General features: G+C 44.8%; 1 long non-coding RNA gene across 1 annotated transcript in view; it reads left to right on the forward strand.

Moving 5' to 3' along the window:
* The first annotated feature begins 5531 nt into the window (after positions 1 to 5531).
* Positions 5532 to 25245, forward strand: part of LOC141575444 (uncharacterized) — a 62307-nt gene continuing 42593 nt past the window's right edge. Inside the window, exon 1 of the long non-coding RNA XR_012503032.1 lies at positions 5532 to 6132. This is a non-coding gene — a long non-coding RNA (uncharacterized LOC141575444). The remainder of the gene's footprint in view (positions 6133 to 25245) is intronic.

Genomic DNA, 25245 nt, shown 5'->3' on the forward strand with positions numbered 1-25245 from the left:
AATTCTTAGATTTTGGTCCTAGAGTTGAATCTTGGTTAGTGGTGAATGAAAATTCCCGTTAAAAGTTTAAATTCAGTGTTATCAAGTTTTAATATTAGTTAAATATTAGTCAATTTCATTAAACACTATAGCATTTATTTACTTTTAAGCCTGTTTCTGGGGCAATTTTGTAATGATTCCCTCCTTTTATTGATTCCCTCTTTATCAGAATCTTTGAGAGGCCCCTGTCATCACTGTCAGTATCATCATCATCATCATGGAACTGATTCCTCTGGAAGATTCTAGGAAAATAAAGAGATGGGTGGGGTTATGTGTAGGTCAGTGTGTGCATATACAATAAGAACAGTTGTCAAACATTAGATCCAAGATATCCATTTTATTTAGAGAAGAATGTGGTCATGAAATCCTGATGTGGTGAATGAAGGAAGCAGTGGGAACAGGATAGTCAATGGAAATGAGGAGGAAGTGAGCAAAGCGGGGAGCATAGATCCTTGGTTAGGTGATCAACCCATTGGTGTGAATGAGGGGAGTGTGGTGGCAGAATCATGTTCCTCCCCTGCCACAGGGTAGCCACCTGTGACATGTTACTGTACATGGCAAAAGGGATGACAGATATTTTAGGAGAAATATCTTAGAGGATTTCTGTCTTCTAAATTGTCTATTTGCTTTTTAAACCCATGATACATTATTAAAGATTAGTGGAGGGCCACAAATACAAAGGATTCATATAATCTCACCACACATACTGAATGTAGAAAGACTAAGGAAGAAAAACAAAAGGTCATTCATAACTGCCTTGAACCTTAAATTGCTCATGAGGAGAAATGTTACAAAAGGTGAGTGTCACAGCCACATACATAATGCCTGAGTGGGATGGGACAAGGGGATCCTGAGATGAGACAATAGGGTGAGTAGCCTGGATTGTCCAGGTGGGCCCAGTGTAATCACAGGGGTCCTTAAAATGGAGGACATTTCCCAACTGAGTTTAAAATCAGAGGGAGGTGTAGCCATGGAGCAGTTTTCAGAAAGGCTGCTTGTCATGAAAATGGAGGAAGTCGTGGGGCACAAGCTAAGGAAGGTGGGTGACCTCTGGAAACTGGGAAAAAACAAAAACAAAAACAAGGAAACATTCTCTTGTAGATCCTCTAGAAGGAAGGAACCCTGCTGGTACCTTGAATTTAGCCCAATGAGAACTGTGTTGGATCTCTGACCTTCACAGCCATAAGGTGATAAATCTGTGCTGGTTTAAGCTATTAAGCTTATGGAAATTTGTTACAGTGGTAATAGAAAAATAACGTAGTGTGCCATAGTATAAGGGATTAAAGGTCTAGGATGAGGTGTGGAGAGGATTCTGACATTTTCATCTAAAAAACAACCAGGTGAAGTGGGAAGTTGTTTTAAGGAAGGCCTACATGGCAGGGCTGTTAAGCAGACTGGAGTGAGGACAGCATTGGAGTAGAGGAATCAATTAAATCTCTACCAGAAAAATAAGGAATAAAATCTAACAGGGCTTCACTGTTAGTGGATGTAGGAATGGAAATGGGCAGACAGATGTAAACATTACTTTGAAATCAGCTACAGGTTTGATGACTGCATGTTGGGGAGATTTAGCCGATGTGTGGACTGAATGTTTTCATCCCCTCAAAATCCATATGTTGAAACCCCATCTCCCAGAGTGATGGTATTGGGAGGCGGGGCCTTTGGTAGGTGATTAGTAGGATAAAATGAGTTCATGAGATTAGAGCCCTCATGAATGGGATTTGTGCCCTTATAAAGGGCCCCAGAGTGCTTGCTTCTCTCTGCTCTCTGGCCCATGAAGATAGTGGGAAGACAGCCATCTTCAAGCCATGAAGGCTATCCTCTCCCAGATACATTGACCTCAGCCTCCAAAACTTAAAGAATATGCTTGTTGTTTAAGCCACCCGACCCATGGTAATTTGTTACAGCATCCCAGACTGATGAAGACAGTGGAGAATGCCTCTGAGTTTGACACTGATTGCCTGGAGAATGCTGAAACCCAGGGAAGTGGGCAGCACAGACGTTTACTCATTTAATCCTGCCAACACAGTAGGGGATAGAGTCTACATATTCCTCGCTACTTAAAAGGTAAGGAAAAAGAGGCACAAACAACAACAACAACAACAACAACAACAACAACAACAAAAACAAAAACAACAATAATAATTTGTCCAAGATTCACACAGAACCCCCTGGAAGCAAAGTGAGAATTTATACTCCGGCAGACTGACCCCAGAGCCTCTGCTCATAACTACTAAGTCAGATCACCTTGCTTATGTGGATCAGTTTTTATTTTTCAATTGTGATATGAGGGTACTGTGCCCAGTAACTTATAATTTCAAAATACCTCACTGTAAGGGAATCATTAGTCACAGGCATTACAAACCACAGATTGCTAGATATACAAAAATAACTCGTTAGGGCAAGATAACCAATAATGTTTTTAAACATTATACCTGTTGAGCCTTTGCAATAAAATGTTTATTTATAATTCTGTCTGGCTACAGAATAACTTCATAATCCTGCATATGGCTGGTGGCTCCCATGGTGGACAGCACGGGCCTAGAGAACTTAAATGAGTTGCCCAGTCTCGCCCAGGAAGCTTGTGGTGGGATCAGAGCTATAGTCTGGGACTTTTCCTTCCTATCCAACAAGTCCCTCATGGAAGCTTAGAAGCTTCTCCTTTGGTGCCCAGCTGTCTATCCGTACTTATGACATCTTGTCAGGTGTCCCAGCCTGCCCCTGAACATCAGCCAGGACCCACTTCTGCTCTTTTCTTGCCGGTAATGCCTCTTAGCGACTTCCACTGCTTTCTTGGCATCAGTTCTTACCTGGAAGGGTAGTGGCTAGAGATGGAAATGTGTCCACATGACAGGTTTTTCATAAACATAGCAGGAGTGGTCAAGAGAAGAAAACATCAGGAAGACGAGAGGAAGTAGGTCATTTAATATACCAAATGGGTACTTTCAATGTATGTTTGTGTTTCCGAGTCCGGACTTGTTCTGCTCGTGCATTAAAGGCCAGTAAATTGGGAGACCAGGTTTTGGGGCAAGAAATAGCGACTTTAATTTGGAAAGCCAGATGAGAAAATGGTAGAATAATGTCCTGGAGAATCATCCCCCTAAGTCAGAATTCAGGCTCTTTTTATATTAAAAAAGGGAAGTGGGAATGCTTGGTTGTTGCAAACTTGGTGTATGAATTCTTTGTTGTTAGAATCCTTTGTTCTTGCAGCTCTTCACCTGGGTCAGATCCGTGTAAACCTCCAACAAACAAATGTTATTTTCTATTCTGTAACTTGTTATCTTTATATGAATGGAAAAGTGTTAATATCCTTCAAAGTCACAGCCTTGAGAATAGGGTCTCCTGTATATTTCAGGCTCTAGACATCATTGTTTTACAAAAGGTGCAGAACCAACAAGACTAAACCTAGGAAACAGAGCACAGGATTAAAGTCAAAGGAACAGATCTAATATGGAGTCAGATTTTTTCTTTCCTATTTCAGTAGTGCCATGGAGAAGGCACTTTGTGCAGCTTTTTGTAGGGTCCTGGAGGCTTTCTCTCTCAGCCTCTGGACCCCTCTACTGAAAACCCTTCATATCTGTCTGGCCTGCTGGAAAACCACTCCTCCTGTTTTGCCCTGAAGATGTGCTCTGTTCATAACTCATCTCTACTCCTTGGAAAACAACTCAAGAAAAACTCAGTTGGTTTTCCAGCAGCCCTGGGCAGGGGTGAGGGATAGCATGTTATTATTTTATACAATAATAATAATAATAATAATAATAATAATAATAATAATAATAATAATAATATTAATAATAATAATACTAATAGTCTTAAAACAGCACTGGGCACATAGGAGAAAGTCAATAAATGCTTCCTGGCTTAAATCAAAATTGATGGCTCAGTGATTCCATGGATGCTGTATTTGCTGAGCTAGTAACTCCTTTGCTCCATTACACTTTTTTTTACCTGAAAAAGAAATACAAGCATATGGTTAAAAAAAAAATATTCAAACAGAGCACAAAAATACACAAGTGAAAGAAGTTTTCCCTCATTCTCTGTTCTTTCAGCCCTCCCTGGAAATGCCACTGTTTACTATCTTTGTGTGCTTTTCCAGATATGCTATGCACATTCCCACCCATGTATGTAAATTCCTTTAAAGTTTTACTTATTTTTAACTTAAAGGGATTTAAATCCTCAAGTGGCTTCTGCCCCGGTAATAGAAAAGAACAAATCTGACTCCATATTAGATTTGTTGTTTGACTTTAACCCTGTGCTCTGTCTCCTAGGCTTCATTTTGCTTGTAAAACAATGTTGCTTAGAGCCTGAAATATACAGGAGAGCCTATTCTGAAGGCTCTGACACTTAAGGATATTTAATACTTTTTCATTCATAAAAAGATAACAAGTTGCAGAAAAGGAAATAACTTTTGTTTTGTTGGAGGTTTACAGAGATTTGATGCAGGCAGATAGCTGCAAGAATAAAGGATTCTAACAACAAAGAATTCCTACACCAAGAAGTTTGCAACAACCAAGCACGTAGGAAAGGAGCCTGAATTCTGACTTGGGGAGATGGTTTTCCAGGACATTAGTTTGCCCTCTAGGTCTACAGAAACTTGCTATTCCATGCCCCAAAACCTGGTCTCCCAAATTATTGGCCTGTCCTTCACTGAGGAGAATGAATTTGGACTCGGTAACACTCCTATGTACTTAGAAAGCTGGGCACTGGATCTGAGGACAGCTCTCCCACACCCAGGGACCTACTGTGAGCCCTTGATGGTTCCACTAGGGTGGGGTGTGGTTTACTCAGGAGGGATGGGGACTATGCACCAACACTCAGGCAGTCTGCTCCCTCTGGGGCCCTGATCTTGTACCTCCCGCTCCCCGCCAGCACAAAACCTGGGACAGTGGAGCTAAGGCAGAGATCGTGCCTGCATGTTTCCCAGCGTGTAAAAGGGGAATATGTACTCTTCCCAAGGTAGTTCTGAGCGACAACACTTGCGGGTGCTTGGTTCCCGGAGCACCAGGAAACCCAGCTCCATGTGGGAGCAACGGGTGTGATCCCCGTAGGGGTTCTGCAGAGGCCTCGGCTGGAGGGCTGGACTAGGGAGGTAAATTTTGAGCTGCGGGACTTGAAGGGTTAGAGAAGGGTGCAGAGTGAGGACTGCGGCCTCCTTCGGGGTGCTCCCAGAGGTAAAGCTTTTTCTCTCCATCTCTGTTACTCCCCTCCCACTTCCAGATCCCTCCCTTCTCTCTGATCCTTCTGTCTGTCTGTCTCCCTCCACTTTTCCTCCTCCTCTACTCCTCCCATCTTCTCCCTCTCTCGCTTCCCCAACTTCTCTCGAAGAACCCAGAGGATCGCTGGCCCTCCTGCGCATGCACAGTCAGTGCCAGCTGGACCGTGGGTTGGAAGCTCCAGCTCCGAGCCGGGGATCGGCCCAAAGGCTGCTCAGCTATGTCGCCCAATACGCCTTTGGGTCCTGTCCGGAGCCGGGGACTCCGGCAGTGGAAGTGCAAGATGGGGGGCTCACGGGAAATGTGTCAGGCGGCTGCGTGAGGGCGGTCCGCGTGTCACAGCCTGCGAGGGCGGGAGTCAGCGTGTGTTCAGCTGAATAGCTCGAGCCAGGCCCCTCTGCCCGCGCCACCTGCCCCGGCGCCCCGGCCACACCTGTCCAGGGCCAGGTGTGCACCTGCCGCCTCTCGCCCCAGCCGGGCTCCCCTCAGTCCGCGGCTGGAGTCCCTTCCTCTCTCCCGCCCGTGAGTCCTCTCCTCCGGGGCTTCCTCTCCTCGGCAGCCGACACGTCCCCGCCCCTGGGCGGGCTGTGTCCCGGGCGGGCGGGGTCTTCGGACCCAGACTGGGGCGGGTGGCTGGGGCTGGGGCTGGGCTCCGAGCGGGGCTGCAGCCCGCGTCACCCCCCCCCGCTTTCCCTATCCCTGGACCCCGGGGATGCCTTCCTCTCCCTTTCCCGCTCCCTGAGGTCCAGCTCAGCGGCGTGGGCGCTGCTCCCCGTGCTGAGAGCTTCCGGCTGTAAAGCCCAGCTTCTGGTGGAGTTGGGAAAAGGGAGCGTCAGTGCTGAGCGAGCTTCCATTTCCTCCCTCAGCGTTTCTGCCCCAGGTAAGTACCTTGAACACTTTCAGGTGTTATGATGGCAGTGCTTGAAGATGTCACGTGTTTTTATAGTGAGAGGGATTACAGTGTTGAAAGCAGGGCTTGGTTCAGTTAAAAATGAGCTGAAGGCATGAGGCTTTGACATACTCCAGGCTTCCCTCTCCCAGGGTGAAAGGTGTGACCGTCGATTTTAAAAAGATAGTTACAGTCCCTAACTAGCCCAGCCCAGCTAGTGTGTTTTAACAGGAACAGCACCACCAGAGTCGTTGGAGACCTAGGGATATTGCAGTCCTAAAGAGCCCCTGGCACAGTTTGGTTTGTTTTGGTTTTTTGTTTTTCTTAAATTGTGGGGCAGTCTAGTTGTATAGAGGGAAAAATAATTGTCAAGAAATATTTTTTCATATAAAAAATTTATTGTGATATTGTTCACACACCATGAAATCCACCCATTTAAATGGTACAATTCAGCAGCTTTTAGCATATTCACAGTGGTGCAAGCATTATTATTCCAGAACGTTTTCATCACTTCAGAAAGAACAGTGGAAATGAATGACCTATCCACTCCTCCCCAGTGGTGGTTCTAAAGAAGTTTCTTGGCTGTTCCTGACCATAAATTAACTTGTTACATTCCATGAAAAATCTTGTAGGAATTCTAATCAGAACTGCATTGAATCTGTCTATCAAAAGAGGAAGAATTATGTCTTTATGGCGTAAATTCTTCTACCCATGAATATATCTGGGACTCTATCTTTACATCTGTCCAGAGCCTGGACCATGGGAAGTCCTCACTAATTGTTGGGCTTCTGAATGATGAGATTCTATACATCGCTAGTTGCAGCTGTAGCCTTTCACAGAAGAGAAAAGTAACCTCAGTGAAGCCAAGTGACTCTCTGATGGTCAGAAAGAGTGACAGTCAGTGCTGGAGTGATTCAGTGGACTTGGTGCTTGCAACCAGAATTCTCCACCACCTACAGCTAAGGGGATTACAGTGTTCTTTTATTTTTTCTTAATGGCGTTGCTTTTATTTTTACTTAGTTTTTTTAAATTATTTTTTATTGACGTGTAGTCAATTTACAATGTTAGTTACAGGTGTACAGCAGAGATTCAGTTATAAACATATGCATATGTATATACTTATGTTTTAGATTGCTTTTAGTACAACTCAATACAGGAACTTGAATATACTTCCCTGTGCTATATAGTAGGTCCTTGTCATTTATTTTATTTTTATTAATGTGTATCTGTTAATCCCCCCTTTCCTGCCTGCTAACCACAGTGTGCTTTCTATGTCCATGAGTCCATTTTTAGCAGCACCGTTTTTCCTAGTAATATATGCTGGTTGGCTGCTTTCAGTTTCAGTAATTCCATCTTATCTGTGGACGTTTTCCTTCTGGTGGGCCTGTATGTGGTTTGCACACGTAGTAATAGAGGTTTGTATTTGGGAGAACTCCAGGCCTTGTGTAGTCCCTGGTACAGAGCGCCCACTGAGCTGATGCTTGAACTGGGAAAAATGTACAGTAAGTGTTGGAATTTCCACTATGGTTGAGACTTCCAGGTTTATATAACCTGTTTTGCCCACCTTAATGTTGGCTGCACCCATACTGGGTAATTAGGTGGAACTTCATGATATGGTGATGTAGAGACAGGGCCTTGTATGATTCTTCTCTTTCCTTTTTCTAACACTCATTCTCCTGGGCCTCCCAGATCCTCCCCCAGCAGTGCCCAGGTCTGGCTTGGTGCTGCACTGAGGCAATATTTGTTAATAAGGCCCTTTCCTCATCTCTTCTGAACCTCCGTTTCCTTCTCTGCACAATGAGGGCTTAGACTAGATAAGTGCTTTTCAGTTTCTTTTAAAGCTATGTTTCCTTTGAGAAAAAGAAAATACAAATCTCTCCTCCCATCCCAAATCTTTAGATTTTGATACGTCCTCCAAGGAGTGACATAGCTCTTTGTGGAAAATTGGTGTGTTTGTGATTCCAGGTGGAACAGAAAAGACTCTTCAGAGATTTATTGCAGGGAGAGGGCAGGAAAGGGGCAGTATGTCACACTTTGTAGTGTGAGCACTGGAGCAGGGGCTTGGGTTTAAATACGGTGTCTGACGTGGCCTCTCTCTAATCTTGCACAATGTGATAAACCTCTGTCCCTCAGTTTCTTAATGTGTCAAGTTGGGGTGATAATATTTTAGGGTTTTTGTGAAACATTATACACATGAGCCATTTGTGTCTCGGTAGAATCTATACCTGCTACGGAGTCAGGGATTTCTTAAAAAAAAAAATCTTGTCCATAGCACTCTGTGTGTGTGTATTTTGAAGTTCCTGGAGGGTGAGGGTTGAGTCTAAAGTCCATTGTGGGACAGGTGGCCCATGGATCTGTGTGCCCCAGATTGCCCCCTCCTCCCCAGTCCTCTTCCTCTCAGTCCAGGATGATGTTCCCTAGTAGATTTACACAGAGGTCTTGTGGAAATGGTTTTTCATATTATTGTTTCATCAAGAAGGGCTGCCATCATGATCTCTGTGGTCAGGTTTTGGTGACCTGAAGGCTATGCAATTGGGGGTTTCTATTTAATAAAAAGAAAAAAAATTACAAATACAAAATTAGACCTAGGGTGGTGACAGTGGCTGTTGGAAGTGGGGACCATTAGCTTTGTTTGCTTCAGGTGCAGTGGCCTCTGGCCACGAGGACCCATTCTCATGCTCTGAATTTGGAGGGACCAGTGGGTTCAGTGGGAATGTTAACTGAGTGTATCTCATGGGCTGGGCATTGTCCTATTTGTACTGTGTGTTCCTTATTTGAGACAGTGAGCTCATTTAATCTCAATAGCGTCTTTAAAAATTAGACTTTTTATTTTGAGATGTAATGTAGATTCCCATGTAGTTGTAAGAGATAATATGGAGAGGGCCTATGGACTCTTTGACCAATTTTCCTTAATGGTTTCATCTTGCAAAGTTGGGGTACAATTCATTACTGACTCACTAACCCTTTGAGGTTTGTGTTATTGCCCTCATTTCTATTCATGATTTAACTGGGGTTTAGAGAAGCACATAGGCCTGCCCAGATCACCCACATGATTAGTGTAGAGTTGGGTGGAACGTGGGCTTGGGATTTCCAGGCAGTACCATTATGATTGTCTGTGGCAAGGGGCAGCATTCACTTTGCTTGTTTATTCATTCATTCAACAGACATTTATTGAGTAACCTCTGTGGGTCAGATGCTTTCATAGGGTTATCTGATTCTTCAGCAGTATGGAGAATCAGGTAATGTTTTCTTTTATTTAATCTGAGAAAATTAGCTCTGAGAGGTTATAACCCCCCCAAAGGAAATGTAGCTCATAAAGGAGGGATAGTATATTTGTACAGTCCCCCCTTTTTATGCAGGTGGTACACTAGGCATTTTACATTTGCAAACTTCCATAATCCAGATGTATTCTTGTAAGGCAAGGTTTTTTTTAATTGAAGTACAGTCAAGTTTACAATGTTGTGTTAATTGCAAGGTGTTTTTTCTGAATTTTGAATTAAAAATATTTTTTGAGGGGTGTAATTAGGTTTATTTATTTGTTTCATTTTCTAAAATGAGGTACTGGGGATTGAACCCAGGACCTCGTACATGCTAAGCATGTGCTCTACCACTGAATGTATCTGCCTCCCCAAAACAAGTTTTATTATCCATTATTCTGCATCTTAGAAGTTCAAATAAGTTGGAGTTGAAATCCAGACCTTTTGATCCCACTGTGGTTCTTTTCATTATATCCTTCTGAGGGATTGGGAAGCAGTTCCTTTATTCATTATTTTATTCAGCAATTTTGAGCACTGACTTTGCATCAGGGTCTGGCTATGTGCTTGGAAACAGAAAACAAGAAATGACCCTTTTCTGCAGGGGCTGGAAGCCTAGACCAATAGCTGCTTAATGTGATCTGAGCTATGGCAGCCATGTACAGACTCTGAGGACAAACTGTACCCCCAATTTGCTTCGGCTTCCCCTGCAATCTGACTGGTACACACCAGGTCACTGCAACCCACAGGGGCCCGCAGCCCACAGCACAGTATATACCTTGGTCTCCTCTCCCCTCTTGGCAGGGCCTGCAATATGAGAATCCCTGACTACATGCAGTGTGCTGAGGACCACCAGACTCTCCCAGTGGTGGTCCAACCCGTGGGGATCATCTCAGAGGAGAATTTCTTTTGCACATATAACTGAATCTCCTTGGTGAGCCAGATCAGCCCGTGCAGCTCCCACTGGGCACTCTGTATCAACTACAGGCACCACTATGCGCCCGAGAATGGGTGGAGTGACTTCCAGACTCACCGCATGGTCGTGGGCCTTGTCACCATTATCGACTGCCTCTCGGCCAAGACCTTCTAGAAGCTCCACATACAGAGGAGCTGTATGGCACCACGCTCTATGACCCTCAGCTCTTTGTCTTTGGGCTGCATGGGGAGGTAGCCGAGCAGCCGCGCATCAACGTGGCCTTCAATCTACGAGGAATGCAGGGTGTTGGAGAAGAGGATCGAGGACTTCACTGAGTCACTCTTCATCATGCTGAAGTCCAAGTGGCTGGATGGGGCCCCCGACAAGTCTGGGGACAAGATCCCTCTCCTCTGCATCCTGTTCGAGAAGGAGGAATTCGTTGGACTGCACACATACAGCAGGAAAGTATACCTGTTGGCCTGGCTGCCCTGGCTGTGTGCCGGCTTGCTTCCCTACATCTATAAAGGGATCAGCAAGGAGGAGGGCTGTCTTGTAGCCAAGGAGGGAGGGAGGTGCAGCCCGCCGGTTTTCAGACGTTTAAAAGTGAATCCGCCTTTGTTTCAGAGAGATCCTTTAAGGGTTAATATGGACACTTACTCCCCCTTTTCAGCCAGGACCCTTGATGGGACCCCTGGAGTTGCTGTCCAATAGAGTAGCCACAGCCACTGATGCTAGGTGTGCTGGGGAGGAGGCTGATCTTAGCTGAGACGTGCTGTAGGTCAAATGCACATCAGATGCTGAGACTTGTCTAGAAAAAGAATGTAAACTATCTTGTTACTTTCTATATTGATTACATGTCAAAATTATAGTATTTTACATACACTATTATAAGTAAGATCTGTTCTTAAAATCAGTTTCTAGTTTTTGTTTGTTTGTTTTTTTAACCTTTTAAATGTGGCAACTGGGAAACTTTCTTTACATGGCTCTCATTTCATTCCTGTTGGGTAGCCTATCCTGGGACATCCTCATCCCTTTGCTTATAGATGAGATGCTGAATCCCGAGACCAACAACGAGGCGCTGGTTGAGCTGGGGGTGGAGCCGGTGTCTCCTGCCTCCCAGGCCCAGGGCCCAGCACCTGCATGGCTCAGGCCCTCTCTTCCTGCTTGACAGCCACCATGCCAAGTTAGGACATCCGAAACACCGCCAGGGACTTCCGAATGAGCTCCTTACGCAGGGAAAGGCGTGTCATGGAGTATGGGAGAGAGCAGGGAAAGATTCGCCCTCACTTTGTCCCTGTGATTAGGTCAACGGCCCCACTTTGCCTCGGAAGTGCAGACGAGCTCTTCTGGGCTGCCTACCCACCCTGCTCTGTTTCCCTGTGTATCTATCGTGCTGTCCCTCGGGCAGAAGAGGGTGAGATGCCCTTGCCAAGAGGTGGACCCCTTTGCTGGGGAGAGTGAGGGAATCTGTGCCCCCCCGGCCTACAGCCTTGGGCCTTGAGTCTGGAGAGCACTCATGGGGGTCCCACAGGTGACGGTCGGAGGACCTGGCATGTGCTGCCGGGCTTGCTGTGGAGGCAGTGCTCTGTGATTCTTGACCTTACCTAAGGTCAGATCCTACTTTCTGGTTGTTGGTAAGTTGGAGGAGAAGATGCCAGAGAATTGATTAAAAGAAAGTGCAGACCAGTCCTGTGAGTGACAGACATAGGGGACTGGAGTCCCACCTGAGTGTGGTGCCTGGCTGGCTCTGGATGAATTTTCACTTCCTCCTCAGACATGCCTCTATGGATTAAAGAAGGGGCGACGCATGTCGTGGTCATGATCTGTACTTGTGCTCGCAGGGCCCTGTGATCTACACACCCGTGCTCCCCTTCTGCTCCTTGGAGATGAGCTGGCAGGTTTAGTGGCCTGGGCAAAGCTGAGGGCACAGCTGCCAGCACCGGGGCACTCCCAGGCTGGCTCCGTTCACCTCACCTGTCACCTCCTGCTGAGGCCCCAGGTGCTAGTCAAGGTAGGTGCATCGGTATAACATAAGCAGGGACCACGTTATCCCCATGGACAGACTGATAGGTGAGCAGTGGAAGCCTGGAGCCCTGCCCCAGCCCCCTGGCCAGTGCATCCTCTTGTCATAGGAGGCACTGGTGACATTTTTGTTCAGCAACTGATTGTCTCTGAGTCTGCAGACCCACCAGCGAATGCCAGCTTGTTTTTGCCTTTTGAAGTCTGTCCTTGGGATTTGGCGGAGTAGCTGTATGTGTGCTTAGCCCATAGTGGTTGACACTGTCACCATTGTTTACCCAGAACCTCGTGTACCAGGCATGGCTCTCGGCATCAAAATACAGCAGCGCATTAAACCTCCGTCTAGGTGGGTCTGTCTGTTCTGGTAACATAAGCGCTCAGCCAGTATCTGAAAGTTAGTGAGATAATGAGGCCAGTGAGCTTGGGTCAAGCACGTTCTCCTCCAGTCACTTTTACTCCACTTGCTTTTACTATTCCACAGGCATTAATTTTTAAAATAATGCTTTTGTGCAGGAGCAGAGCCTAATTCTCTCCTGCTACTCTTGGTGGCAGTGAGTAAAACTGTCCAGCTTGAAATGCGACCACATTTTATAGCTCAAAAGCTGTCTAGACGCATGTAGGTAAAATTTTGATTTGGGGAGCTGACCACGTTGGGGTCCCCCGGTAGCACTGCTCCCCTCAGGCCCCTGTCTTCCCTGGAGCAGGAGGTGAGGGTGGGTCTCACCATCCCCGCATCCCTGTCCTCATCACACTCACATAAATTCTTGTACATGCTGTCAGTTATTTTTGTTCTCATGTGTTTCTAGTTTTCTCTTGCTCCTCTTTACTTTTCCCTATTTTCCTTTTTCTCTTTTACTGCCCTTTGAGCATGTTGTTGGGTCTGAAAAGGTGGGCTGTGCACACCCTGCACTGGAAATAGCCAGATCGCCCTCCGTGCTGTCTCCATCACTTTAAAAAGCAAACACTTAACAGTTGACTTGATCCATATATTATCCTAGTCATGTTTTTATTTTCTAGTTTTTTTTTGGAATTTTTGCTTTGTTAGCACATCACCCACTGGTGTTTGATATCTTAAAATCCTTGCTTTGAGGAACCTGTTTGGTCCTCCTTATATTTGGTGACAAATGCGCCCTTATTAATTTTGTTTCTTTGTTTTGAAGAAGTGAGATGCAAATTGATATAGGCGGCTGCTGAGGGATTTTTTCATGGAGTATTTAAACTTGTAAAGTCAAAGTCTGCAGCACCTTGCTTCATTCTGGCTTTTACACAAACGTGCTTGGCACGTGGTTCCTGGCTGTCTCTGTGTGATGTGCGTGATGGCGCTTCCTGGCCGCTGGTCACTGGTGAGGAATTGGCCTGCTTGGGGGGGTGAGCAGCTGCAGGGGACACTGTTGGAGGAAGCAATCATCTTTTTTTTTTGTTTGCATTCACTTTCCCCGTGCCATTAACTTTACTTTGCCTTCATAAAGGGGCAGAAGTGGGTCTAAAATCCATGCCACTCTTTTGTTCACTTTACGAGGCTGGTTTTTCTGAATACCGGGACAACATGGCCTTCTCCTAAGAGGCTGGCTCACTTGGATCTAGTGGACACAGGGACCACTAAAGTGGACCGTAGCTTCCTCTCTGTTTCAGCCAGTGGGCACTCAGAGCCGGGTCTGTGGTTTGCCTCAGCAGCCGTGCAGGCCTCCCTGCACCAGCCTTTACTTTTAAACCACGTTTGCAGTAAAGAGCTGACTCTGTGTTTGTTGCAGCTGATGTCCACCACTGACGGCCGTGCCATTAGTTTGCGGTAGTGAGACTCCAACACCCCAGTCAGCCATGAAGGGAGAACTTTGACAGACCTAGGACCTTGGATTCTCATCCCCACCCTGGTTCATCTCACCCGGGGGAAGGGTTGGGCCACCACCTTCATGCTGACCATGAGGCCTTGTTTCTCCTTTCATGCTCTAGTCCAAATGTGGATACTTCATCCTTCACTGACTTGGTCTCGCTTGAGACAGGCCAGACTTTCTGAAAGAGTCCATCACATTCTCGGGGGGAACAGAACAGAAGTAAATATCGCAAGTAGAAGAAGTCTAGGCTGTCCGGGTTGGCAAATGCAGGCTGGCATCTGTGATGGCTTGGCTGTGTCCTGGACACAGGCCTTTCCCTTGTCTCCTGAGAGCCCAGGGGTCGGAGTGAGAACAGCCTTGCCTGGGTTCCTCCACCCTCATCTGCTTACTGGCAGGTGTGTCTGCTAACTAGGCGCTCTAACAGACCTCAGGCCCTTCAACGTTCAGACCACGGGAGAACCTTGAGTCCCTTCTCCTGGGCCTCCTTTGAGAGAATCCAGTGCCTTCTGAGGTGACCGGTGGAAGGAGATGCCTCCCACTCCATGGAGCACCCTTCGGAGAACTGTGACCCTCTGCTTTGCTGTGAGCTTGTGGGGTTCCAGCCGTAGTCCCTACAGAACCAGACTTGAGATGGGCTTAGTGACAGAAATGACAGGACTGATTCCAGGGCAGGGCGGGGTGGAGGGAAAAGGGGAAATTGAATATGACCTCAAACACCTATGTGGGTGCTGGGGCTGTTGCTAAAATGGGGAGCCTGGGAGGTAACTGTCAGGAATCGAATTCCAGATTAAGTGGTGGACATGAGGCATCTTTAAGATGCCATTTGTCATCCAAGTTAGGACTTCAAAGAAGAACTCGTGTCTATGAGCCTGGGGCTCATGTGAAGGAGTCGGACTAGAGATACACGTTGGGAGTCGTCATTTTTAGCTGGTGTTCACAGTCTTACATGTGGATTAGCTCATCCCGAGAGGTGCAGACTGAGGCTGAGGGAGGGCAGGGCTGTGACTTGGTTGGAGGAAATCCCAGACCATGCAGCTTTGGTGTGTCAGTAAGCAGCATTTGCGATTTTCAGAGCAATGCCATTTATCCTTAAGGGGCCGGGGGGGTGGGCAGGGCCACCCAGGAAGAAATCTGATGGGAGGGTTGTGGCCACATGTGCATCTTGGGAAGATGCAGAGGCTGCAGGGTCCTGGAGGGGAGACTCCTCTGAAGCTGGATTGGGAGTAAAGAGTGGGGAGAATGTAGTCACAGTCACCTGTGAGGGAGGGAAGGAGACCTAGGGAGTCCCCACCCTAGCGGACTCACTTTCCCAAGAACAGAAGGCAATCAGACAGAGGATCTGAGGTGAGAAGGGATGGGCGCTGGGAGGGGAGCCAACCTAGAGAATGGTCCTTGGACAGTTCTGGAATAGTCTCCCTGCAAAATAGAGTTAAAAAAACCCCAGACTCTTAAGAATATTGATAGTGACTGGGGTGGAGGCAGTTGTTTTCCTGGCCTCCTAAGGGTGAGGCATGTATCCGGGGATACACAGAAGAATCGGGCAGTCTGTTCCGGGGTCTTGATCCTTACCGGAGGAACAGTGCAAGTTTAAAGGGGGAGAAGGGCAGCGGAGGGAAACTAGCCAGGCCCCATGTCAGGTACCAGTCAGCCGCCCTATTTCCGTGTTGCATTCGCATCCATGCCTCCCAGGTGGGCGGTGGCAGCCCCCTTTTTTAGATTGGCAAGCCTCAGAGGGGTTAAGGAATTGGTCCATTTAGTGGCTAGTAAATGCTGTAGCAGGATTCAAGCAGGGCCTTGTCAGACTTCAAGGGCGTGTTTTCTCTACTAATTCCATTACCTCCCTGTTGTATGTCGAATGGTGAAGTGGGTCAGTTATGGAGCCTTTCAGAAAAAGTGCGATTTAAGAGCCTCAAGACTGTTTCACAAAGGTCAGTGTTCTTTACTGGTTAGGAAGCACGGCAGTGCTTTTCACCCCACAGAGGTAAGGTCTCACTCCTTTGACGACGACGTGGTTGCAAATGATGTACAGGTGCAAGCCAGACTTAGCAGCTTCTGAGGGGAAACTCTCCAGTTCTCCCTTGGTCGGCTTTCTTCCACGGATGTAACTCTGCTGCAGCGTAGGCCTGAGCTTTCCGTATGTAGTGAGGGTTTGATATCCAAAGATAGCATAAAATTGTCAGATGGAGAAAATCGACATTGGCAATTTATTTTTGGGTTTCATTAGACAAGATGCACTATCAGTTAATGGCCCATATAACGTATGAAATTAAGTACAGAACATTGCATTTCTTACTTCCTACTTAGAGCTGTCTTCCAACATAAGATTGTCTGCTTTGGAACTTCAGCTCAGCCACTAGGGTTCCTGCCAGAGTGTTGGTGTGATTGTATGTATGCAGTGCATGTGATATATGCTTCCTCAGCACCAAACACTCCAGTGCAGAATTATGGCCTGTAGCCATCACTTAGTCATACAAATACTTCTAAAACTATATGATACCCCCCCAAAAAAAAAGGAGAGATCGAGAGAGATTGCCTTTATCAAAGTTCCTTTGGATTTTAAATGCAAACTGTTGTTGAACAGCTCTGGTTTCCTTTGGATATGAATATATACATTTCTTTGCATGTAACTTGGTTTTTGGACTAGAACACCAAGCTCTTGCTTTCCATGAGCCACAAAAATCGTAGCCAAATGACACACGTATGAAACATTTTATTCTTTTTTGCTGAGACAGAATCCTTGACTTTGGGACTTGGGCTGTGATTTTGCTTTTTGCTCTTCCCACCCCTCTTGTCATCTCACTCCTTTTTCCTACGTGGCCTCCAAGATGTCATGGTCTCAAAGTAGTGGGTAGACAAACACCAGTTGGTCGTCATGCAGTGCTGCTGTAGAAGGAGTCCAGCCAAGAGCTAAAGGACATTATTAGAGAGGACTTCCTGGAAGAAATGGGTTCTACATTCAGTTCTGAGGACAGAGTAAGAGTAAGCCAGAAGAAGGAGTCAATAGGGTGGCTCAGGTGGCAGGAGCAGCCCAGGCAGAGGCCTGGAGGCTTGTGGGGTTGGGACTCGTGGAGAGTGCCTTGTGCAGTCCAGGGTGGAGGGTGCCCCTCCCTCCTGCTGGGGAGGACACTGGAGAGGCCCTGTGGTGGAGGGCTTTGAAGGAGCTTTGTCTTTATAAAACTGACACAGAGGAGGCAGTGAAGGGTGTCAGCAGGAAGTGACCCTCAGGAGAGGTACTCCGGGTTTTGCTTCTGATGTTCTATACAAAGAAGGGGTCAGGATGGGCAAAAGCAGCTCTGTCTGTCCCTTTGAGACCCACCTCTTCATTCATTTATTCATAACACAAACACTTTTGAGTGTCTAAGGGAGAGGGGGTGGACCCACAGTAGTAAGCAAAATGTACTTGCTTCTTGAGAGCTTAGTAGTGTCAGAAGTTGACAGCGTAGAATGTTCTAGGAACACAGCAGGGGCACCTAACCCAAAGTGCGGAGTTTGGAGGGATGGAAGGCTTTCTTGAGAAACAGTCAAAATGAGCCTGGAGGCGAGTGGGAAGTAAAAGCAGGTCAGGGAGGCCCTGAGGTCACTGGGAACCTGGGTACTGAGGTGAGGCTAGGCTAGCAGATTCAGGGTTGGGGTGGGGCTAGAACTCCACCAGGGAGCCTCTGAAGGGTTTGAAGTGGGGGTAGGTGATGTAATCAAATTTGTGCTTTGGGAAGGCTGTCCTGGCTCTGTGTGTGTGTGTGTGTTTAGCAGGGAAGAGGGGGAGGGTGCCACCAACTGGGAGGGTCATTAGAAGTCCATTCACAAGCTGGGAGGTGACCAGTGGGAGAGGAGCGTCAGGGCTGCTTGGGGAAGGCAGGGGCAGGGTGGATGACGGATTTCCTTATGGGATGGGCTTGTTGGGGGGCCGCCCTAGCGGCTCCTTGTGGCTGGAAAAAACAGATGGATGCCGCCAGGTGGACTTTCCTCTCCTCTCCTTCCCTGCCTTGTGTGATGATCTTAGCTCAGCCAACATTTGGAACAGAAGAGCTAAGTTCCAGTGTAGCCCAGGACTTTGTTGAGCTCGTTTGAGTGAGATCTGATAGGATTTAGGTTTGAGTTGAGATCTGCATGTTCACTTACCTAGAAAAGTCCCGTCTTTTGGATTTCCATAGGGGTTTTTATTCTTGATAAAGATTGCTTTCTTGGTGAGAGGAAATTTAATACAGCTGCTGTCTTTCTCAAAAAAAAATCTTATCTTTTAAGAAATTTAATATTCAAAAAATAGGAATATTTAAAAATGATAAAATAAGGCTTTGGTGTAGTTTCTTTGGTTTCTGAGTTGATGTGGAATTGAGACTTTGCATTACTTAATAGCACATCCTTGTCAGTATTTAAAGAGCTGTTAGTGAGTGTCCCAGGCCCCACTTCTCAAAGCATCACTAAAGTTTGCTCTGAAGTAGTGAAGTCATACAGTTCTTGTTTGCAGAAGCCAAACAGTTGGTTTATAATATGCAGCATAGCTACATTTATAAAATAATAATAGGTTTAAAATTAAGAAAGTGGAAGATAATTGATTTTTTTAAGCTGAAACATAAACTTTCTTGTGCTAATGTTGCAACTGGAAATTTTGAGAAGAAAAATCCTACTGTTATATCATCTACGTGAAATACATATATGTCTATCATGTTTGAGAAGTAACTGTGCAGTGGTTTTTGAAGTCAGGACCATTCCAGCTCAGATACTGGCAGTGATGGTTGCTGGTTTTCAATGGAAGAGCCTAAATTTGCCTTCTAAGCTTTTTTTTTTTTTTTTTTGTAGTGAGAGGGTTGAGTAGTGCTTTGCCAGCATAAATTTGAGGCAATTTTGGGGCAGATGTTGTGCATCAGCAGTGAGATGTTTCCATGCATTTTATTTTCTGGACATCACCAGGGCAGATGTGGGGGTTTGTGCCTGCAGGTCGGAATACTGCAGGACTCCCTGGTCCATCACCGTTATGTCTTGGAGCTGCTCCAGTCAGTGAATGACTTTCTGTGGCTTACAGGTAAGGTGATCTGATGCAGATGATCAGATGTGTAGTTAAAGTAATGTTACTTGAAATAAGAAAAACCTAGAAAAAATGGCACTAAAATACAGGATGAGGGAGGAGAATTGGCTGAACTGCTTGCAGTGGGGAATCTTCTCAGGTGACTCCCTCACTGTGTCTCCTGTCACTCTCCCCCACAGCTCTGCACGGCAGTCCTGCCGAAGCAAGCATGCACTTTCTCAGAAACGAGCTGAATTTCCTTGTGTCTCTGTTTGTTGGCTTTTTCTTTTTAAAGCACATCTTGCCCTTTGCTTAAATGCCATCCCTGCTAGTCACTTCTTACACTCATTCTTCTGGACCTCGTCCATACATAGATGCTGAATAGATGAACAGAATGTAGTATCTCCATGTACTGGAACATTATTCAGACATAAGAGTGAATAAAAAAGAAAAAAAGAAAAATAAAGGGGAAGATGAAAAAGGCCACCTGCTCTGAGAAGTCCTCCCTGACTGCTCAACCCACCCTTTTCCCTTTGAAACACCACAACTTATACTCCTCTCTACTCTTTTTGATAGTACTTACCACCTTCTAATAAACTGTAACATTTTCAAAAAAAAAAAAAGAGAGATGCTGATACCACTTCAACATGGACAAGCCTTGATAACAGCACGTTAAGTGAAAGGAACCAGACACAAACGACCACATATTGCTGATTTACGTGACCTGAAATGCCCAGAATAGGCACATGCAGAGGCAGAGAGCAGGTGATGGTTGCAAGAGGCTGGGTGGAGGAGAGTTAGGGAGTGACTGCTAGTGAAGTGGTTTCCTCTGAGGTGATGAAGTGTTCTGGAAATGGTGGTGGGGGCTGCACAACCGTGAGTGTGTAGAAGACTGCTGAGCGCTGTCTCTGGGAGTGCCCATTGTTGGGGGGGGCTTTATTATGTTCTCACCTTGCAATGTGAAGAGTCATCTTGTGCTGAGGCCATTCTACTCCTATGAGTGGTGAGGCAGAGACTTTGGAGAGTCATGTTTCTTTTCTCCCCCTTGCTAAGTGTAGGTAAAAAAAGGTTTAAGCCTGAGAAAGTGCTCCATCTGCAGAAATGTCTTTCAGTTTTGCATTGTGTAAAAATCTTGAGAGCTTTTTAATCATTGAGGAAAGTCTGTGGGGGGAAACAGCCAGTGAAGCCTGGGTGAGATCCAAAAGAGCCGCGCTTCCCTCACTGACACGGGTGGTGACTTCACCCCCTTCAGGCAGTGAAGTGCCCAGACCCGTGAATGGAGTTGACAATCGTGAATATTTATAAATATCCTCTGCTTCATCTTGGATATTAATTTTAAGCTGAGTCAGTTTGTGGTGGCAGCCTAATGCTACATCAGGAATTTATAGTATCTGCTCTTTGAGGTGAAGACCAGACAGACTTGATTATTTAACAGTCTCTCTTGAATTGATATCTCAGATTCCTTTGTCAATAGCAAAACAGCAGAAATACAGACGTCCTTTAATGCCAATGTGACCTGGAACGGGTTTAGTCTCTGTGCCTCAGTGGCCTTAACTGTATGTGGGGAAGATGATAACAGTGCTTCCTTCAGAGTGGCTGGTGAGGGGGGACTGAGTTGTTGATGAATGACCGAATTTAGTGCTCTCAGCCTGGTGAGGCCTCAGGGGCAGAGATGTCAGAACAGAGCAGTCCTAGCCGGAGCTCGATCCTTGTTGGAAGCTGTTACAATCAGTATCACCACTGTGGGTTATCAGGTAGTTTTAAGACTTGGTAATATGAATTCATGAATAATGTTAAAAGACTAGACATCTCAGATCCAGTTTACATAGTTCTCAAGATTTCCTCTGAGAAATGGATTTTTTTCCTCATCTTAAATCTGAGTTGAGTCTCTAAGAAAATTCTATATCCCTCCAACTTTTTGCTATAATTCTCCATTTCTTAAAAAAAGAAAAGTTTTAAATGGAGTTACTGGGGACTGAACTGAGGGCCCCATGCATGCTAAGCACATACTCTCCGAAATGAGGTATAATATCCACCCTGATTTTTTTTAAACTTTATTTTCTTAGTATTCAGAGGCTAGAGGCCTTTAATTATTTTTCTGGAGACTTGTCTATGATCCTGTAAATCTATAATTAATGGACAAATCTTGGTTTATTAAAAAAAATCAATAGAACATTTTGCAATCCATCCAAAAGGAAATGCTCATTGACTTAAAATGTTTCTCCTTTATGGTGATTTCTACTTTTTGGTCTAGCTTAATTTATTAACAGCCATCCTCATCATCATAATGACCAAAGTCACTCTGATTGGACACTTACCTAAGGCTAAAATGCTTTTCTCATGTTTTACTTCATAGCAGGTGTTTGAGGGTAGGTATCAGTATCTTATTTTTGCAGCTGAAGGATTGAGAGATGGAGCAGCTTGTCCTAAATCACACGCAGCTGGCGGTGGCTAGCTCGGTGCTGGAACCCAGGCTGCACAGGATGCATTCTTAATTGCTCCTCTAATCAGCCTCCCGTTGAGTGGTTTCCCGAACTCCTGTGACTCCATAAATGGCCAATTTTAGTGATCTCAGCCTGATGAGGCCTTCAAAGGAGAGACACCAGTGAGAATGTGAGGCAGAGTGGCATAAATTAAAATTTTGCATTTTCACAAATGTTTTATTCTCAGGTAATGACTTAAAAAGTTATTTTTTTAATTTTAGTGCTCTGTAAGCACTAAAAGCAAAATATTAGAAATGATTATAATTCAAAAGAGGTATGGGCTTTGAAAGTCCAACCATTGCTAATGATGTGACTTGTTTTTCTCTAGTGGTGCTTATTGACAGAACAATTTACAAATACTGAATTTATTTTATGTATTCTTAGTATGAAAGAAAATATTGTCACTGAATTTTGTAAGTAAAATCTTTACTCTTTTTTTCCTGATGATGAATATGTAAGTTGTTTTCATGGCTTAAGTATATTTCCTCATTTGTAAAATTTGAGTGATGTCGTTTACCTTGTCTGAATGTGAGAGTTAGACGCCTTGTTTACAAAGCGCCCAAGAGGTGCTTAATAAAAATGTGCTGTCACAATGACAGATAGTTTGGAAGGATCAACTCTGAATACTAAAAACGGTGGCTTATTTCTGATGCATATTCAATATGTATATATATGATATATATGAATATGGCTTAAAGTAACAAGGATTCAGGGTTTGTTTTTTTTTTTTTTTTTTTTTTTTTAGGGCAGTATGAAGTTTTAATGAAACCAGTAATATTCTAGTGAGACAGAGACTAGTGAAATTAATTTAGCAGAAGACCTTGAAGATTATTTACACAGAATGTGTATTGTTACAACTCAGAATTCATGTTGCCGTGTAACCATCCATTCAGACATTTAAATTTGTGGGAATCTGACCAGAACCATTAAGTTTAGAAAAAATCCACATTGATCATTTTCAGGGAATAAGCTTCTCTCTTTTGTGATTAAAGAAAATTTTGATTTTTTTCTGCACTCTTAACAGGTTTTAAAATATCAAAACATTTATTTGACATGTCACTTTTTTAATAGGGAGAATAAAGCTCATGCTGTTTTAATATGTAAATAAATGTTTTTGTATTTCAACAAACTTGTATGAATTCCTGGCTCTTTGAGAAGTATTTTGCAAGATACTTAGATTACCTACTTTTGGAAAAATACAGACGTGACTTTTATGAATATAGGCCTAGTACAGATCTGTTGGTTTTTGCTACAATGCAAGACATGAGGCCTAGGAGAGCTTTGCTGCTGATTGCCAGGAGGACAGATCCCAGGTCTCAGTCTCCCCTCCTGTAAAACGAAGTGGCTGGACTGGATTCTTTCCTCTTCTAAGATGAATTTCCGTGAGCCTATGTCTTTTGTTTATATTCAGGAGTATTAGCAATATCAGATTAAATACTGAATACCCCTCCCTTCCCCGAAGCAAAGTGCAGTATGTGCTACATAAGCTTTTAGTTATCTGATTCTTGTTTCTGATTCTACAAGCAATTTTTGTGTTGCATGTTTCCTGGCAACCTGGAAGGTCTTTTTAGCCATAGGTGGCGCTGTTGCACCTTCTTACAATCTTAATATTCCTGTTTGTAAAAGAAGGCTTAAACAACGTTATTTTATTTTGATTTCTTTGCTTAATGTTTCAGGATAGCACAATGTCCATTATGTCTGTCTACCTGGAAAAATTATTCTTCTTATATATTAGTTTTATTCTGCAATCTCACTGTGAACATTTCAGACTTGCTGTGCAAACAATGGCAAAATTGTTCTTTTCCTCCAGTGTTAGAAACCAGTGAGCCGGGATTTTATAAAAAGGCTAGAAGCAGCCTCTGGAGCACCTTAAAGCTGAAAAGTGTACTGAGTTCCCTGAGTATTGACCCCACCGCTGTGTGTTAATTGGTGGTAGGAGATTTGGTACATATAGGAAGGGGTGTAGTTTTTTGACTTGGGTTTGCGTGCATGTGCTGCCACTGAGACACGTGAGCCTGAGTCAGTTCGTTCTGAGTTTTTCTCTCGTCTGTGAGATGGGGAAGCTCATATCTGCTTTGTAGATTTGTAAGAATTAGAAATTATGTAAAGTGTTTACCACAGTGTGTATGTCAAGAGGACTCATAAACTTTAGCTGCTGTTTTGTGTGAAGCCATCATTTTACAGTCTTTGGCAATTACTAAGAAACAGGAAAATAAGAAAAGCCAGTTTTATGATGAAAGATATTTGAGGAGGTTTCATAGTTCCTATACCCATAATTTAGCATCAGAAGAGTCAGGACCGTTACATAGTCACCCTGAACCAATGTTAAGCCACAGAATTTTTTGTTAGCTCATATATGTTGGGGCTTAAGGGGACCCAATATTTATACACACGTTTTCTCCAGCAGCCAACTGAGAGATGTCACAGAAGAGCAGGCAGGTGATAAATGTCTCCTTTATTACTGATGAAGCCACATTCTCCATGAAATTCAGTGCTGTGGGAGAGTGGGTGTCATGATACTGTGTCCCAGAAGTAGAGACTCACGCAGTCCCAGGTATCTCTGGGCTACAGCAAGCCTTCCCTTGAGAGGACCTGCCCCATCATGCACAGGGCTGTCCTACCATGGAGCTGAGCATCCCAGGTGCTTCCCAAGGGTGGCCAACAATGGAGGGAAAGGAAAGGTTTCATTTGCCCTTCTTGTCTCCCCAGACTCACACTTCAATCTGTTAGTGTGAGGAGGGCTAGCCGTGGGCCAGGGGTCAAGGGTGTGAAAGAAGAAGCACTCTCCATGGACCAGAGGAGTGGGGAGGAGGCATCCCCTCCCTCATTTTAAACAGGTGGTGGGATGGAACAGAATGGTCCTCCCCAAGAGTTTATAAAACGGGAAATAAGGATTTCCTTTGGGACTTAGACTAGCCAGGAAACACAGAAGATGATTAGAAGGGAGACTTGTTAATCACTTTCATATTAAATTGACATTTGTTGAGCACCAAAAATGTGCTACATTTTTTTCTGTGCTTTTTACAGAAATGAATCCTTCAATCTTCACAAGTGAGTAAGGAAGGTTTGATTGTTATCCCACATTGTTATTCCACATTGTATTACAATGTGGAAATTGAGGCACGGAGAGAGTAAGTAAGTTGGCCAAGGTCACAGAACTAGAAATTGCCAGAGCTGGTATTTAAAACCTGGCTGTCTGGTTTCCAGGCTCCCAGGGATGGGCTTTGGGTGTTTAGAGGTATCTGCATCCCTGAATCTCTGTAGTTCGGTGCATCAGTTAGCCCAGAAAGGACAGGGAAAGGAGAGTTACACAGGTGCTCACAGTTGTGTTTCAACCACTGTCCATGGAGAGTGCACCGTGATTGGCGTTAACTGTTTTCCAGGCAGTAGATCTGTTCGTATAACAGAAATTTAGTCCATTGAGTTAATCTAAAAACCCTTCCTGCTGTGCTTCTGTCTACACCTGCCATGTTACTGCCTGCCCGTCGTTGGGCCGTTGAGGAGAAAATGTACTCGTGGTTGAACTCTGATATTTCAGTCTGGTTCGTAGTTTCACATCTCCTGTTACATTAATAAATTAAATTTCTGGTTTTCTTGC

This window comes from Camelus bactrianus, chromosome 28 (assembly GCF_048773025.1).
Source record: "Camelus bactrianus isolate YW-2024 breed Bactrian camel chromosome 28, ASM4877302v1, whole genome shotgun sequence".
NCBI lineage: Eukaryota > Metazoa > Chordata > Mammalia > Artiodactyla > Camelidae > Camelus > Camelus bactrianus.